The following is an 18,093-nucleotide window of genomic DNA, read 5'->3' on the forward strand; positions in this document are numbered from 1 at the left end:
ATTATTTTTTAAGAGATTTCATTCTTATCTAAAAAGAAAAAATAAATATATATATAAATTTCTGCCAGACTTGCAAGTGGCATAAGAGCAACGAAGGCAACCAAAATATTCATTTTTATATGAATGTTTGAAGGAGAACATATAAAACTGCAAAGAACACATACTTTCAGCATAACTAAGAAACAGATAATATTTTAAACTTTCAGTTACTTTTAAGTGGAAAAACAAATGCCCAAGTCCATCAGAGAATGGGAAGAATTGGACAGATACTGAAAACAGCACACAAGATAGTTTGTTCTATTTGAATATTTATATTCTTTATTTTTATTCAGTCTTTCTTTAATAAATAAATAGAACAAAATTTTATTCAGTCTTTCTTTAAAAATAAATAGAACAAAATAGTTTGTTCTATTTGAACTATTTCATAGTTCATGTAATTTTAAAAAGAAAACCATGTTAGTGACAGAGAACATAAACTTAAGATTATTAAAACACCAACAGAATGTAAAATATTTTCATTATAAGAATAACTAGCAAAGTGATTTAATTCTCCAATCACTGGTTTTCTGGTCAGATTATAAATTGACAATTACGTGGGAACTACAGATAGATTTAAAAGGTGAAACAACATAATCACTTGCAGATTAACTAAAACAGAAACCCTGCACCTAATAGAAGAAAAAGTAGACCAAACTCGTCACCATGTTGGCCCAGGCCCTGACTTCCTTAACAAGACCTCTAAAGCTCAAGAAATAAAATCAAAAATCAATAAATGAGATGAATTCAAATTAAAAAGAATTAAAAAGCTTTTTCTCAGCAACAGAAACAATAATGTGAAGAAAGAGCTTACAGATTGGGAGAAAATCTTTACCACATGCACCTCCAATAAAGCATTAATCTCTATGATATATAAAGAACTCAAAAAAAAACATAATACAATAAAAACAAATAACCCAATCAATAAATGGGCTAAGAAATTAAACAGACACTTCACAGAAGAAGAAGGTACAATAGATTGGCAACTATATGAAAAAGTGTTCGACATTTCCAGCAACTAGATAAATGCAAATCAAAACTACACTAACATTTCATCTCACTCCAGTCAGAATGGCAATCATCAAGAATACAGGCAACAATAAATGTTGGCAAGGATGTGGGGAGAAAGGTACATTCATACATTGCTGGTGGGACTGCAAATTGGTGCGGCCAATTTGGAAAGCAGTTTGGAGATTCCTGGGAAAGATGGGAATGGAACCACCATTTGACCCTGCCATTGCCCTTCTCAGACTATTCCCTGAAGACCTTAAAAGAGCATGCTACAGGGATACTGCCACATCGATGTTCATAGCAGCACAATTTACAATAGCTAGACTGTGGAACCAATCCAGATGCCCTTCAATAGATGAATGGATAAAAAAAAATGTGGCATCTATACAAAATGGAGTACTATGCAGCAATAAAAAATGACAAAATCATAGAATTTGCAGGGAAATGGATGGCACTAGAGCATATTATGCTTAGTGAAGCTAGCCAATCCCTAAAAAACAAATACCAAATGTCTTCTTTGATATAATGAGAGCAACTATGAACAGAGCAGGGAGGAAGAGTAGGAAGAAAAGAGTAACATTAAACAGAGACATGAGATGGGAGGGAAAGGGAGAGAAAAGGGAAATTGCATGGAAATGAAGGAAGATCCTCATTGCTATACAAAATTACATATAAGAGGTTGTGAGGGGAATGGGAAAATAAACAAGGAGAGAAATGAATTACAGTAGATGGGGTAGAGAGAGAAGATGGGAGGGGAGGGGAGGGGGGATAGTAGGGGATAGGAAAGGTAGCAGAATACAACAATTACTAATAGGGCATTATGTAAAATTGTGGATGTGTAACCGACGTGATTCTGCAATCTGCATTTGGGGTAAAATTGGGGGTTCATAACCCACTTCAATCTAATGTATGAAATATGATATGTCAAGAGCTTTGTAATGTTGTGAATAACCAATAAAAAAAAGAAAAAAAAAGATTCCTCCACGTTTGACTTAGCTATCTCACTCTTTGGTTTATACCCAAAGAACTTAAAATAAGCATACTACGGTGATGCAGCCACATCAATGCTTATAGCAGCTCAATTCACAATAGTTAAACTATGGAATCAACCATCCTTCAATATATGAATGGATAAAGAATATGTGGTATATATACACAATGGAATAATACTCAACTTTAAAAAATAATGAAATTATGGAATGTGCTGGTAAATGGATAGAGTTGGAGAATATTGTGCTAAATGAAATAAGCCAATCCCAAAAAAGCAAAGACCAAATGTTATCTATAATATGCAGATGCTAAATCATAATAAGCGGGCACTAGAGAAGAATAGAGTTACCTTAGATTAGGTGGAGGGAAGTCAAGGAAGAGGAGGAGAGGGAATGTGAGGATAGGGAAGATAGTATAACAAAGCATACATTATTGCTGTGTGTGTGTGTGTGTGTGTGTGTGTGTGTGTGTGTGTGTGTCTGCAAGACCAATTTCATTCCACAACATGATATATCAAAGTGCATAAATGCAGTCTACTGTCATGTATAAGTAATTAAAACAAACTTTAAAAAATTAAAGGACGCTAAAGCCAAGGAACTTAGCGCTGCAGGTAGCTTTGGTTTAGATATAGATGGATAGAGAAATAAATATTGATTTCTCTGGTTGAAAATTCACCATTGCACTCATTCAGGTCAATACATACTTTCATTTGCTTCTATAAAATACTACCTTATGAACCAAGTGTTTGAAGCTTTGTTGCTGGTTCCTCAAAGTATAAATAAAAGGTTCAACATGGGAGGAATAGTAGTGTTGAGAAGAGCTACTCCTTTGGTCAGTGACGCTCTCTCTTTTTCTGAAGGCTTGACATACATGAATATGCAGCTTCAATAAGAGATGGAGATGACAATAATATGAGAAGAAAAAGATGGAGAAAGAGAAGTGATCAGTGACATTGTAAGAACAGAAATATAACCAGAGGATAAGTATGAGTGGTGGGAAAATGGTCAGAAATCCTGCCAAGAACCAAAGACAAGAGGGAGCAGACTTTCTTATTCATGATGGTGGTGTAATGCAGTGGCTTGCAGATGGCAAAATGGTTATCATAGGACATATGAGCTGGAAGGCAAAATTCAGACACACCCATGGAGATGAAGAAAAATAGTTAAGCTAAATTGTTATAGTAAATGCTCTTGACTTTGGTAACTATTGATTCCGAAAACTCCAGGGTTGGGAAGTATTGGTTAATGTAATGATATTTATTTATTTATTTATTTTTAAAAAATGACAGTGGAACGCATACAATTCTTATTACACATGTACAGCACGTTTTTTTCATATCTCTGGTTGTATATAAAGTATGTTGACACCAATTCGTATCTTCATACATGTACTTTGGATAATGATGTCTATCACATTCCACCATCCTTGCTAATTCCCTGCCCCCTCCCTTTCCCTCTCACCCCTCTTCCCTATCTAGAATTCATCTATTTCTCCAATGCTCCCCCTCTCTACCCCACTATGAGTCACCATCCTTATATCAGAGAAAACATTCGGCGTTTGTTTTTTGGGGATTGGCTAACTTCACTTAGCATTATCTTCTCCAACGCCATCCATTTACCTGCAAATGCCATAATTTTATTCTCTTGTATTGATGAGTAAAATTCCATTGTGTATGTATACAATTTTTTTATCCATTCATCCACTGAAGGGCATCTAGTTTGGCTCCACAGTTTAGCTATTATGAATTGTGCTGCTATAAACATTGATGTGGCTATGTCCCTGTAGTATGCTGTTTTTAAGTCCTTTGGGTATAGACCGAGGAGAGGGATAGCTGGGTCAAATGGTGATTCCATTCCCGGATTTCCAAGGAATCTCCATACTGCTTTCCATATTGGCTGCACCAATTTGCAGTCCCAACAGCAATGTATGAGTCATCTGGAAAAATAAGAGACCCAGAATAACTAAAGCAATCCTTAGCAGGAAGAGTGAAGCAGGTGGAATCACTATGCCAGACCTTAAACTATCCTCAGAACAACATAGCAAAAATAGCATGGCATTTGCACCAAAACATACTGGTAGACCAATGTTATAGAATAGAGGACACAGAGACTAACCCACATAACTACAGCCTATATGCTGGGAGCAAATTTTTACCCCTAACACATCAGATAGAGCACTAATCTATAGTGTATATAAAGAACTCAAGAAGCTAAGCATCAAAAAAACAAATAACCTGGGCTGGGGATGTGGCTCAAGCGGTAGCGCGCTCGCCTGGCATGTGTGCGGCCCGGGTTCGATCCCCAGCACCACATACAAAACAAAGATGTTGTGTCCGCCAATAACTAAAAAATTAAAAATATTAAAATTCTCTCTCTCTCTCCCTCTCTCACTCTCTCTTTAAAAAAAAAACAAATAACCTAACCAACAAATGGGCCAAGGACCTGAACAGACACTTCTCAGAAGAGTATATATAATCAACAAACATATGAAAAAGTGTTCATCATCTCTAGTACTTACATTAGAAAAAAAAAACAGAAACTTTCCCATAACTCAAGGCCCTAGAAAAGCCAGAAGAAACTAATTCTAAAATCAGTGAAGACAGGAAATAATTTTCAGATTTGTAATTAATATAATTCATAATAAAAAATACAAAATATAGATGCAGAAATGTTAGATATTTGAAAAGGTAAATATGACTGATAAAGCCTTAGCTAAACTAACCAAAAGAAAGACAGAAAATATCCAAATCAATAAAATTAGGTATGAAAAAAGAGCTATCACCAAAGATACTTCAGAAATCCAGAAGATCTTTAGAAATACTTAAAGATCTATATTCCAAAAAACTAGAAAATCTAGAAGATATGGGAATTTCTAGGTATATGATGTACACAAATTGAAATATGAGGATATTGAAAACCCAAACAAACAAATATCAAGGAATGACATTGAAGAAGCAATTAAAACTCTTCCAACAACAATAACAACAAAGCTGTTCACCAGATAGATTCTCAGCTGAGTTATTCCAGACCTCTAAAGCAGAACTAATGACAATGCTTTTCAAATCTTTTCATGACATAGAATTGAAGGGAACACTTCCAAATTTATTCTGTGATACCAGTATCACCCTGATACCAAACCCAGACAAAAATACAACAAGGAATGAAAACCACAGACCAAATCCCTGCTGAAAATCAATGTAAAAAAATCTTAATAAAATCTTAGCACAGTGAATTTAAAAACACATTAAGAATATAGTAGACAATGATCAAGAGGGTTTCATCCCAGGGATGCAAGGTTGGCTCATCATATGCAAATCAATAAATATGATTCACCACATAAATAGAATTAAGAACAAGAATCCCAGAAACATCTCAATAGAAACAGAAAAAGCTTTGTCAAAATTCAGTAGTGATTTATGTTGAAAATAATGGAGAAACTAAGGATAGAAGAAACTTACCTCAACATTATAAAGGCTGTATATGGCCAACCCAAAGCCAACATTATACCGAACAGAGGAAAACAAAGCATTTCTTCTAAAGTCAGAAACAAGAGAAGGATTTTCATGCTCAACACTGCTATTCAATATAGTTGTTGAAACTCTAGTCAGGACAATTAGGTCAGAGAAAAAAACTAAGGGGACATAAATAGTAAAAATGAAGCCAAATTATTTATTTATTAATGGCATGATCTTATTTGTAGAATACTCTAAAATTCCAACAGATTTCTAGAACTGATACATAAGAAAAAAGAAATAGATCAGGAAAACTATCCCACTCACAATAACCACAAAAAAAAAACCTGGGAATAAATCATATCAGGGAGGTTAAAGACCTACCTCTACAATGAAAACTACAGAACGTTAAAGAAAGAAATTGAGGAAGACCTCAGAAGATGGAAACACCTCCCATATTTTTGGATATAGGCAGAATTAATATTTTCAAAATGGCCATAATACCAAAATCACTGTACATATTTAATGCCATCTCTATTAGAATATCACTGAAATTCTTCACAGACCTAGAAAAAAAATCTTAAAATTCATTTGGAAAAAATAAAAGATCCGGAATAACCAAAACAATGCTAACAAAGAACTAGGATGCTGGATTTATCACAATACCTGATCTCAAATTATACTACAGATTTATAAAAACAACAACAGTGTGGTATTGTCAGCAAAACATAAATACCAATGGAAAAAAATAGAAGGCACAGAGATAAACTCATACAGATATAGTTATCTGATACTTGGCAAAGTTGCCAAAACATACGTTGGAGAAAAGCTAGCCTTTTAAAGAACTGTTGCCAAGAACAGTGAATATAAATATATAATCTGAAAATAAGGATAATTCAAATCCTTCCTTTTCAATCTGTATTCCTTTTATTTCTTTTGCACCTCTAATTCTTCTTTAAAAATATTAAATACAATAGGGACATAATAATAAAAAATACAGGCCTGAATCTGAGAAAACAACAAAACAAAACCAGACATATAGAACAATGGAACAGAAGATAAGACAGAGAGACAAAACCACAAAACTATAGTCATTTGACTCATGACAAAAGTGCCGAAACATACATTAGGGAAAAGACAGACTCATTAATAAATGGAGCTGGTAAAACTGGATGTCTACATGCAGAAGAAATGAAACTAGATCCTCATTAATCACCTGCACACATACACAGACCAAAAAAAGAAAAAGAAAAAAAAGAAAAAGAAAAAACAGGTACAAGTGGATCAAAGGCCTAGGTGTATGACCCAATAATTTGCAAATGCTATTTAAAAAAAAAAACATAGGGGAAGACTCCAACATGTAGGCATAGGCACAGACTTCCTGAATAGGACCCCTATAGCTCAGAAAATATCAAAAATTGATAAATGCAGTCACATCAAACTACTACTCCCACAGATATAATCATAGAGCCTGGATGCTATAATATTCTGAAGGTCCTTAAATATCCATGGTTATTCCACTATCCTCATTTTAAGATGTATAAAATATGCCAAAATTAAGAAAAATATCTTCCTTTAGATATTTGCTTTAAGTTTGCCTTACTTGAGTCAGCCTTGTTGGAAATACATCCCTTGCAGCAGAAGAACTGAATTGTTTGCCAGCTTATCTCCACACTTCAAAAAAGAACCAAGTGATTTGCAATTTTTAAGCTAATCAAATAAATACTAATGGAAATTAAAGATTCATAATGAGACAATAAAATGCATTTATTTACTAAATCCATTTATTTATTTTGGAAAACAGCCTAAGAGAATTTTACTTTTCATACTTTAAATTTCATTTGATGCTATAATCTTTTTGTATTACATTATTTATTTATTCTAATTTGTTATACACGATGGCAGAATACAATTCATTTGATATTACACATATAGAGCACAATATTTTAAGTCACTGGTGTACACAAAGTATTTTCACACTATTCATGTCTTCATACATGTACTTAGAGTAATGATGTGTAACTCATTCCACCATCATTCTTACATCCTTGCCCCCTCCCTTTCCCTACCTCCCCTTTACCCTATCAAAAGTTCCTCCATTCCTCCCATGCTCTGCCCCCATTGCATAACCATTATGAGTTAGCATCCTCATATCAAAGAAAATATTTGGCCTTTGGTTTTGGGGGATTGGCTTACTTTAATTACCATTATATTCTCCAACTCCATCTACTTACCTGCAAATGCCATGATTTTATTCTCTTTTTATGCTGAGTAATGTTCCATTATGTATATATACCAAAGTTTCCCTATCCATTTATCTACTGAAGGGCATCTGGGTTGGTTCCACAATTTATCTCTTGTGAATTGTGTTGCTATAAACATTTATATGTCTGTGTCCCTGTAGAATGTTCTTTTTAAGTCCTTTGGGTATAAACCAAGGAATGAGATAGCTGAATCAAATGGTGGTTCCATTCCAAGTTTTCCAAGGAATCTCCATACTGTTTTCCAGATTGGCCAGACCAATTTGCTGTCCCACCAGCAATGTATGAGTGTGCCTTTCTCCACACATCTTCACCAACACTTATTGTTGTTTGTATTCTTGATAGCTGCCATTCTAACTAGAGTACCTAGAAGACCCAAAACATTCCACCAGAAATCTCCTAGAACTAATAAATGAATTCAGCAAGGTAGCTGGATATAAAATCAACACCCCAAAATCAAAGGCACTTCTGTAAATCAGTGACAAATCCTCCGAAAGAGAAACTAGGTGTCATGTGTAAGTAATTGAAACAAATTTAAAAAAAAAAGAAAAAAAAGAAACTAGGAAAATCATCCCATTTACAATAGCCTCAAAAAATATATAATACTTGAGAATAAACTAAATGAAAAGGGGAAATATCTATACAATGAAAACTACAGAATGCTAAAGAACAAAATTAAAGAAGACCTTAGAAGTTCTACCTTGTTCTTGGATAGGCAGAATTAATATTGTCAAAATGACCATATTACCAAAAGCACTATACAGATTCAATGCAATCCCAATCAAAATCCCAATGAAATTCCTCATAGAAATAGAAATATCCATCAAGAAATTCATCTGGAAAAATAAGAGACCCAGAATAACCAAAGCAATCCTTAGCAAGAACAGTGAAGTAGGTGGCATCACTATACCAGACCTTACACTGTACTACAGAGCAACAGGAACAAAAACAGCATGGTATTGCCACAAAAACAGACTGGTAGACCAATGGTACAGAATAGAGGACACAGAGACTAACCCACATAATTACAGTTCTCTTATATTAGACAAAGGAGCCAAAACCATATATTGGAGAAAAGATAGCTTCTTCAACAAATGATACTGGGAAAACTGGAAATCCATATGCAACAAAGTGAGATTAAACCCTTCTCTCTCACCATGCACAAAACTCAACTCAAAGTGGATCAAAGACCTAGGAATTCAAGTAGAGACACTGAGCCTTATAGAAGATAAAGTAGGGCTAAATCTTCATCATGTCAGAGTATGTCCCAACTTCCTTAATAAGACCCCTATAGCACAAGAATGAAATAAAGAATCAATAAATGGGATGGATTCAAACTGAAAAGCTTCTGCTCAGCAAAAGAAACAATCAGTGAGGTGAATGGAGAGCTTAAAGAATGGGAGCAAATTTTTACCACTTGCATGTCAGATAGAGTACTAATCTCTAGGATACGTAAAGAACACAAAAATCTTAACACCAAAGAAACAAATAACCCAGTAAATAAATGGGCCCAAAAACTGTATAGACACATCTCAGAAGAATATGTATAATCAATCAATATATGAAAAAATGTTCAACATCTCCAGCAATTAGAGAAATGCAAATCAAAACTACTCTAAGATTTTACTCCAGTCAGAATGGCAGATATTAAGAATACAAACAATAATAAGTGTTGGCAAGGATGCGGTGGTAGGGGAGGTACACTCATACACTGCTGATGGAACTGCAAATTGGTGCAGCTAATATTAAAGGCAGTATGGAGAATCCTTGGAAAGCTGGGAATGGAACCACCATTTGACCCAGCTCTTCCACTTCTCAGTCTATACCCAAAGGACTTAAAAACTGCATACTACAGGGACACCGCCCCATCAATGCTTACAGCACCACAATTCACAATAGCTAAACTGTGGAATCAACTTTTAGATGCCTTTCAGTAGATGAATGGATAAAGAAAATGTGGTATATATATATATATATATATATATATACAATGTAATGTTATTCAGCATTATTATTTATTCAGAGAATAAAATCATGGCATTTGCAGGTAAATGGATGGCATTGGAGAATATAATGCTACGTAAAGTTAGCCAATCCCAAGAAAACAAATGCCAAATGTTTACTCTGATTTAAGTGTGCTGATTCATAATGTGGTGGGATGGGGGGGAGGCATGGGAGGATTAGATGAACTTTAGTTAGGGCAAAGGGGAAAAGGGGAGATAGGGGAGGGAGGGGGCATGGGATTAGGAAAAACAGCAGAATGAGATGCATCATTACCCTAAGTACATGTATAAAGTCATGAATAGTGTGACTCTACTTTGTATACAGAGATATGAAAAATTGTGCTCTATATGTGTATATGTGTATATGAATTGAAATGCATTCTGCTGTAATGTATAACAAATTAAGATTTAAAAATGAAAATAAAACTGTATTTCTTCATAAGTCATATTACCAACTTCTTGTTTTTAAAAACAGTACTTTATTATATTGCTTGCAGACCACTTGAAACACCAAAATCAATTAAAAAAAACACAAAATGGGAATATTTGGCACTGAGTATACCATGAAAAGTGATGAGATACAAAGCAAGAATTAGAACATCATCTTGTTTAATCTCCCCTTGGAATGTGCATGATGCATAACTCAAATGTATTTTTTTCCTGCTCTGAGCAGTTCCCTAAATGACTGAAATTGACCCACGTGTTAATTTGAGGATTTTAAATATACTTTAGACAATTGGCAAATTTTCAAGTACAAAGTCAATCAACAATGTAGTCTGATTTTATGTGAAATAAATACTTACAACATCAGTCCTCACATCTGGAGTTCAGCCTAGCATTTCTGATTTATTTAGTTATAATTTCTTTCCTTGGTAGGGAAGAACCTTACTATGGATATGAAAATATATTCACTTTGTCTAAATCTCATGAACATTGAGAAATTTAGAACTGTTAATGTATATGCTTGTGAGAAGTAAGTTTTCCACCCATAATAAAGAGCAGCTAATGATTTTTCCTTCAGTCTCAGTTACCTCATCTCTCAAAGTCTCTCATGTAGCCCCTTTGTGGATAACCCACATAACCTCTCAATTCTGACAGCAACTGATTTGTATTCTATCTATAGTTTTAGCATACTTGAATGTCATACAAGGGGAATCATATAAAACACAGACTTTTGGTTTGCATTCATTCACTTAGTATAACTGTGTTTTATTAATGTCAATTATGAATCCATAATTGGCTTGTCCTGGTCCAAATACTATTGCATGATAGAGATTACCACTCTTGTGTTTCCATTCACTTTCTGAGAAACATTAAGATGATCACCACTTTATAGCAACCATGACTAAAGATATTATGTGCATTAACAGAGATGTGTTTGTGTAAATACAAGTTTTCATTTAACTAGGAGAGGGATTGCTCTTTTTTTGTTATTAAGTGTATGTTTAACACTGTAAGAAAATATCAGGCTGTACTATTTTATACTTTATCAACCATGTGTGAGAATCTCTTGCTCTTGCTTCATCTTTTTTCTGGTTTTAGTAAGGATTTTTTTGCTTGTTTGTTTGTTTGTATGTATGTTTTTTTTTAATTTTAGTCATTCTAATAGATAATGTGGTAGGAGTTCATTGTGTTTTAATTTTTGTTTCCTGAGGACCAATAATATTGAACAAATTTTATTTGACATTTGACATTTCTGTATTGTCTTTAGTAAAGTTTGTATTCAGATATTTAGTCATTTTTAAAAACTCGTTTTCAGTTTTTTTCTGTTTGGATAATTATTTATATATTCTGGATATATACCTTTTTTATTTGTTAATGTAGACTACCAGTGCTTTTTTTTTTATAGAATCATTGGTGATTTCAGACCAAATCAAGTTAATTAAGTGGTCACAGATTTTTTTTCTTTTGTTGTGAATTTGTTTCCTGAATATAATTTTTATATCAAATGATATTTGAAGAGAACAGAATTTACTCTATGTAACTAAATACAAAATTTTGAATTTACAGTTATAATGGCTTAAGGAATTCTCAGGAAGTTTGAGGAGAGATTTTAGGTCAAGGTTTCTATAATAACTCAAAGACACTTCACAAAATTGAGTCTCTATGAAAATTTGCTCCTCAACAATCTAGTGCTGTTACTGTAAGCTCTGAGTTCATCTTCACCTGCTGTGAAAATTCACATTTTTAATGAGTATATATGGTTAGCAGAATCAAATGCCATTTACAACTGAAAATGTAGTTCTTATGTCTCTGCTAGAGATAAGCATATTTGAAGAATTTGGGAAGATGCCAAATACATAAAATGCTTTAAAATTTTCTATCTTGGAATGTAATTTGAATGAATAAATTAAATGAAATTTATTACAATCTCTAATTTATAGATGAGAAAGCTAGGATATTGCAATTGTGGTTAAGGAGAACCACATTAGGTACCATACAAAGACAGTTGTCCTATTAACACTATTGATCTTCATACAACTGAAATATTTTTTGAGTAGGTTATATGCGAATGGTTGTATGCCGTTAAATTATAATTGGCATTGTTTAAAATAATAGTTATACTTCATTAAGTAGTTGGAAAGGTAGTGGCACTTTTGTAAGAACTTTTTAAGCCTCATCTTAAGAAATATTCACAGCTACTCTCTGAAAAAATTACTGTTCCTAATTTTCATGTGGGAAAACTGATAATTGAAAGTTGAGCTCATTTGCCTAAGATCATCATGGAAACAGATAGTGTTTCCTAAGATCACACAGAGTGATCCAAAAGTGAGACAGAACTTTCCTAAGTTAATCATATTGTTGAATGTCATTATAATACATCACTATTGTCTCTAAGGAAACATTTCAAGTTAAGAAAACAACAACAAAAGTGTGATACCTGGGAGAATCTGATCATAGGAATCCAACTAGCAATACTGGATAAGAATCCAGCTGTGACAACTGTGACCCTCTGAGCTGACATGGGCAGGCATTCCTGTGCCATGATTAGCTGCTAACAATAAAACAGGCCTGCAACTTACATAGACCCTACCCACCAGAAGAAACAGAGATTCTGGTTTTGTTTCTAACTCTGGTTTGAATACTACAATAAACCCTTTGAGAGACAATAAGGAACAAATGTTTTCATTACTGGACAAATTACATGGATAATTAAGATAAATGAGATCTCAGTATTTAGTAAAAATTATTCTCAAATTGGTAAGCCTTCTGCATCATTCTTACATACTTAGGTAATCCTATAAAATAAAATCAATATATCCATCTTTATTTAGCAATATATCCAATGATATAGATGGAGTAATAAAAGAAGTGACTTGGGCTTGGGGACTGACACACAGGAGACTAACAGTAAACAATTAAATATTCTGGAGAAAATTAGAAAGAATAAAATTCTGGAGAAAATCAGCAGAAAGAGATGTCAGACATGATAAATACCTGATGGAGAGTGACTAAGTAATAGTCATGAGGGAGATAATGAATTATCAACCACACATTGTATGGCTATGGCTGAGGCTGGTGGTATGAATTCAGTGTTCAATACAAATATGACAGAGTCTTGCCCACGAGACAAAGGAAAATAGAATACACTGAAAGTGTACCACCGTTACCATGAATACATATGTTATATCTGAACTTATCAGAAGAAGAGTCAAGGAATCCAGAGTTTCTTTGACTAAAGTAATTTTATGTGTTGTCCAAGAGATTTAAGTTTAATTCCTAAGGAGCAATTTTCTCCAGAATATTTAATTTTCTAGGGTATGATAATTTCCATAGAAATCCCCACAATTCAAGTGTGATGTTTGGATGTGCTCACTTAGCAGGATTGCCTTGTGTGTTTTCACTTCACAAGGTTTCTCCCCTCCTCCAGGAGTTGCTGGGGCAAACTCTCCAATCAAACCTTTCTTAAGATATGCATTGGCCATATGTAGTTACTTATTTCCTGTGACTCTCTACATTCTTTAAAGGGGAGACAAAAAATACTCACTTCAAGGTACTGTTATAATCTTGGAGGGATCAGTAAAATCTTAATATAGATCAAAATACTATATTCACCTAAAGAGTATTGGTTTCATTTGTTTCTCATAATAGATTGACTCAAAAAAAAAAAAATAGCTCTCATGCCTGTAAACCTAGTGGCTCAGGAGACTAAGGCAGGAGGATTGCAAATTCAAAGCCAGCCCTAGCAAGTCTCTAAGAGACTCTGTCTCAGAGTAAAAATTTAAAAAGGGCTGAGCATGTGGCTCAGTGGATAAGCACCTCTGGGTTCAATCTGTAGTTCACCCCACCAAAATGTAGCTCTTTCTTAGAAAGCATACGAAAGGAGTAATTCCTATTTCCTGCTTTCTATTCATTTCCTCATGATTGACCACATGCTTCATCCTTCACTTTTACAACTTTGGGTTATTTATAATCATGGTTGTCTTTGCCCAGAATATCCATATTCATTACATTTGTATTTACTGATACTCCCTCCTGAATAATGCAAATGTTGTGAATAATCCCCGCCCTTTACATTGATGTAGCACTTGGTATGTTTTTATAAAAATTGATTCTATAAATGTCTAGCATTTTAAGTATAGTGGAGATGGTATTATCTTATCTACTTAAATAACTGGCATGTACTTTCAATTCTGTTGTTTTAAAAATATTTTAGAATAATGTCTGAATCATCACAATCACTTAAAAATTAGGAAGAGCAGGAATATACTTATCTTGATTGTAGAATATGTTAATATCCATATGTAGATGTTGAGGTAAAAAGACATAGTCTATGCATAATCGCTTATTTTATTATTTATGAGATGTTATCCCAGATTGTTTAACACGTATTATTTCACAATTTTCCTGTTTTACGCATGAACTTTAATAAAAAATAAAATCCCAATATTTTCTGGATGTAAAATGAGAAAAACTTTAAATAGTTTGACATGGCCTAAAAATCTAGGTATAGTTGATATAACTTTTTTTTGTCAAATAAATCTAGGGGAATAATATACACGGACTGGTACATTGGTCAACTGAGTAGAAGATGAGTTCATGATTTATGATATGAGTTGAAGCCAGATATAGCTATTGGGAAGAGTTTTGCCACTGCTTTGAGAGCTTTGTGATCTTATTCTCATTTTATATTGAAGAAAGACTGGGGTTTGTTATTTGATTTAAGTCCATGAAAAAAGCAAACAGGAAAGCTGTGCAATTAATACATGTTAAATAATCTAAGTTATTATCTTTTAAATCTTTTTAATCAAGAAATAATGTGATTCTTTTAAACACAAAATATAAGATGATAAGAATGAAAACTAAAGTAACAACAAAAGAATACAAGATTTATCACAGGCTTAGGACAAAAATGAGCTCACATTTACCAATTATTGTGGAATTGATCATAATTCTGATAGGGTAAAAAGCACAAAATCCAACCTTCTATCATCATCAATGATAACATTGCCTGGACTATTTTTATGCATGTGAATTTTAGAATGTTTAGAGAAGAATCACACTTTTTTTTTTTAACAATAGCCCCCAAATCTGTCATAACATAATTAAGCATAATCTGAATAATTATAATAGAAATAATAGAAAGTTCTTTAAAAATTGTGTTTCTTATCAGAAACTTCTAATACATTATTTCAAATGAAAATCACTGTATTATAAATATATAATCTAACTCGTGATATGAGAGAAGTAGACTTGTACCATAATTGCCAACTGTAATATCTGAAATATTGAATTATCAATGTCTATTTCACTTTGTTTATTCATGATAAATTACAAATAACACTACTTATTTCCTAAGGGAATTTATTTTTTATTTCAGTTTTGTAGTTGTAAATGGACAGCATGTCTTTATTTTATTTGCTTATTTTTTATGTGGTGCTGAGGATCAAACCCAGTGCCTCAAACATGCAAGGCAAGTGCTCTGCCACTGAGCTACAGCCCCAGCGTCTCGAAGGGAATTTATAAAATAAATATTGCATATGGTTTGCTTAATACAAAATAGACAATGTGGAATAATATTACAAATGTTATTTCTTGTCCCTACTGTTAAAAACTATAAACTCATTTCTAGACTTTCACTTTCAGTTCTCCATAAACTCTTGCCAATTTATCATTCATTTTTATTAGTCATTTTTTCATGTGTAAGTTTTCATTGGTGCATATTAATTACACAGAATAATTGGTTTCATTGTGTTATTTTGTACATGCACATGAGTTAATCAAATTAATTTCATTTTTCTTGATAGGTTTTACATTTTCTGTCCTCTTTCTCACATATGTATATAATTTTTGGAGTTACTTAATATACCTAAAGAAAAATACCTCTGATTAATGGAGACTATTAATTGTACATTCCTAATAAAATTGTTGAAAGAATTAAATGTTCCCCCTAGGTTTAATTGAAAAAAAAAGTCATATCAACAATTACACCCTATCTATTCTAGGTGATGTCAAAATGTTTCAAGAATTAGTCTACCTGACTAGCTCTGCAGCAGGTTTGCTAAGATATGTGGCCAGGGGCAGCTGGTGCAGAAGAATGCCAGGCAGAGCAGGGCAGTGTATGGCCAATGACAATGACCAGCAAGACTTAGCAGTGGTGCCTCATGGAAAGTAATGCTGGGGTCTTCACCAAGCTCATTAAAGAATTTGGTTGCTAAAAGGCCCAAGTAAAAGAAATATGGAGTTTAGAGCCTGAGAATTTTGAAAAATTAAAGCCAGTTCATAGTTTAACTTTCATTTCAAGTGCCAGCCAGAAGAACCAGCAGGCTCTGCTGTTCAATATGCCAGACTTAACATGGATATGTTTTACAAAGCAGATAATTAACGATGCATGTGTTACTCGAGGCATTGGACGTGTGTATTGAACCATACCCATCAATGTGTCTATTTAGAAGAGACATTATCAGAGTTTAAAATTTTTTCACCAAGATTTGATGCAGCTATGAAGGGTTTGGCCCTGAACAACTTGGATGTGATTCAACAGATACACCACAATTTTGCCAGACAGCAAATGTTTTAATTTGATGCAAAGACATACGCCAAAGAAGAAGATGTTTTTCATCTTGTCATTATGTTCTTTTTAATGGAAGACTGTAAGAATTAAATGGATTAAGAGAAGGACCCATTTATTTAGGTGTGTGCAATCAATATGACAGGATTAGCACAGTATAGCCAGCCATAGAAAAAAGAATACAAAAGTACAGTGAAGATGAAATTTGCTTTAACTTAATGGCCATGTGTCTGACAGGAAAAATAACATATAAGCAGAAGATAGCAGAGTTACAAAGACAACTTGTAAAGATACAGATCACGGTAGTAATATGTTAAGTCCTGTTCTATCAGAAGTTGCCCAAAATCAGATGCTTATTGAAGAAGAAGTACAAGATTAAAAGATACAATATTGAAAATATTAGAAGGAAGCATAATTATCAGCTAATACCTCTTGTAGAAAAGGCAAAAGGAAAACAAAATTCAAAGAAAGCTCAGGAAACCAAATAAAGAGGATGCTTTGGGACGTCTACACATTTCTGCTTCTGTACTTATTTTTATGACAGTTAAGTATAAGAAAACTTTGAGCAACATCCTAATTGACTCAGTGCACATTGGGCAACAGCACCAGTCTGACTTGTCTTTAATGCATGATTAATAAACTTTTTTAATTTAATATGCATGCAGTGCATATTAAATAAAAGTGATACATTCATTTTTTATCTGACAACTTGATTTTTAACACAGGTGTCAAAGCAATCAAACAGGGAAGAAGAGTCTTCAACTAATGGAGGCAGACTAGTGGAGCTTAATATCCACTTGGAAAAAAATGAATCACGAGCCCCCTACCTCACAAAAATGAAGCTGAGTTGAATCATAGATATAAATGTACTTGCTAAAAAATATAAAATTTTTTTCAAGAAAACATTGGTGAATATCTTTGTGACTTGGGAGTAGCCAAAGGTTTATCAGGTCATAGAAAGCATTAACCATAAAAGATCCAGAATTAGGGTTCATCAAAAAATTAAAAACCTGTCATTAAAAGACACCTTAGCAAGAGTAGCTTGTATAGAATGACATCTTTAAACTAGCTTTATAAATTTAGGTTAATAAGTATACGAATTTTATTCCTTGAATTTAATTATTTTTTTAAGAGAGAGAGAGAGAGAGAGAATTTTTTAATATTTATTTTTTAGTTTTCAGTGGACACAACATCTTTATTTTATTTTTATGTGGTGCTGAGGATCGAACCCAGCACCGCCCCACACATGCCAGGCAAGCGCGCTACCACTTGAGCCACATGCCCAGCCCAAGATTTAATTCTTATAAAGTCCATGATAGAATTTTTCAT

The 18,093-nt window shown here is 33.5% G+C and overlaps 1 pseudogene across 1 annotated transcript; it reads left to right on the forward strand.

The window, feature by feature from the left end:
* Nucleotides 1-13,364: 13,364 nt before the first annotated feature.
* On the forward strand, nt 13,365-17,252 carry LOC308658263 (ubiquitin carboxyl-terminal hydrolase isozyme L5-like; annotated as a pseudogene). Its single transcript has 2 exons — nt 13,365-13,433; nt 16,415-17,252. The product of its transcript is annotated as a ubiquitin carboxyl-terminal hydrolase isozyme L5-like (transcript).
* The last annotated feature ends 841 nt before the right edge of the window (nt 17,253-18,093 follow it).

The sequence above is a fragment of the Spermophilus citellus genome (genome assembly GCF_964194105.1).
Source record: "Spermophilus citellus genome assembly, chromosome: 10".
NCBI classification, from domain to species: domain Eukaryota; kingdom Metazoa; phylum Chordata; class Mammalia; order Rodentia; family Sciuridae; genus Spermophilus; species Spermophilus citellus.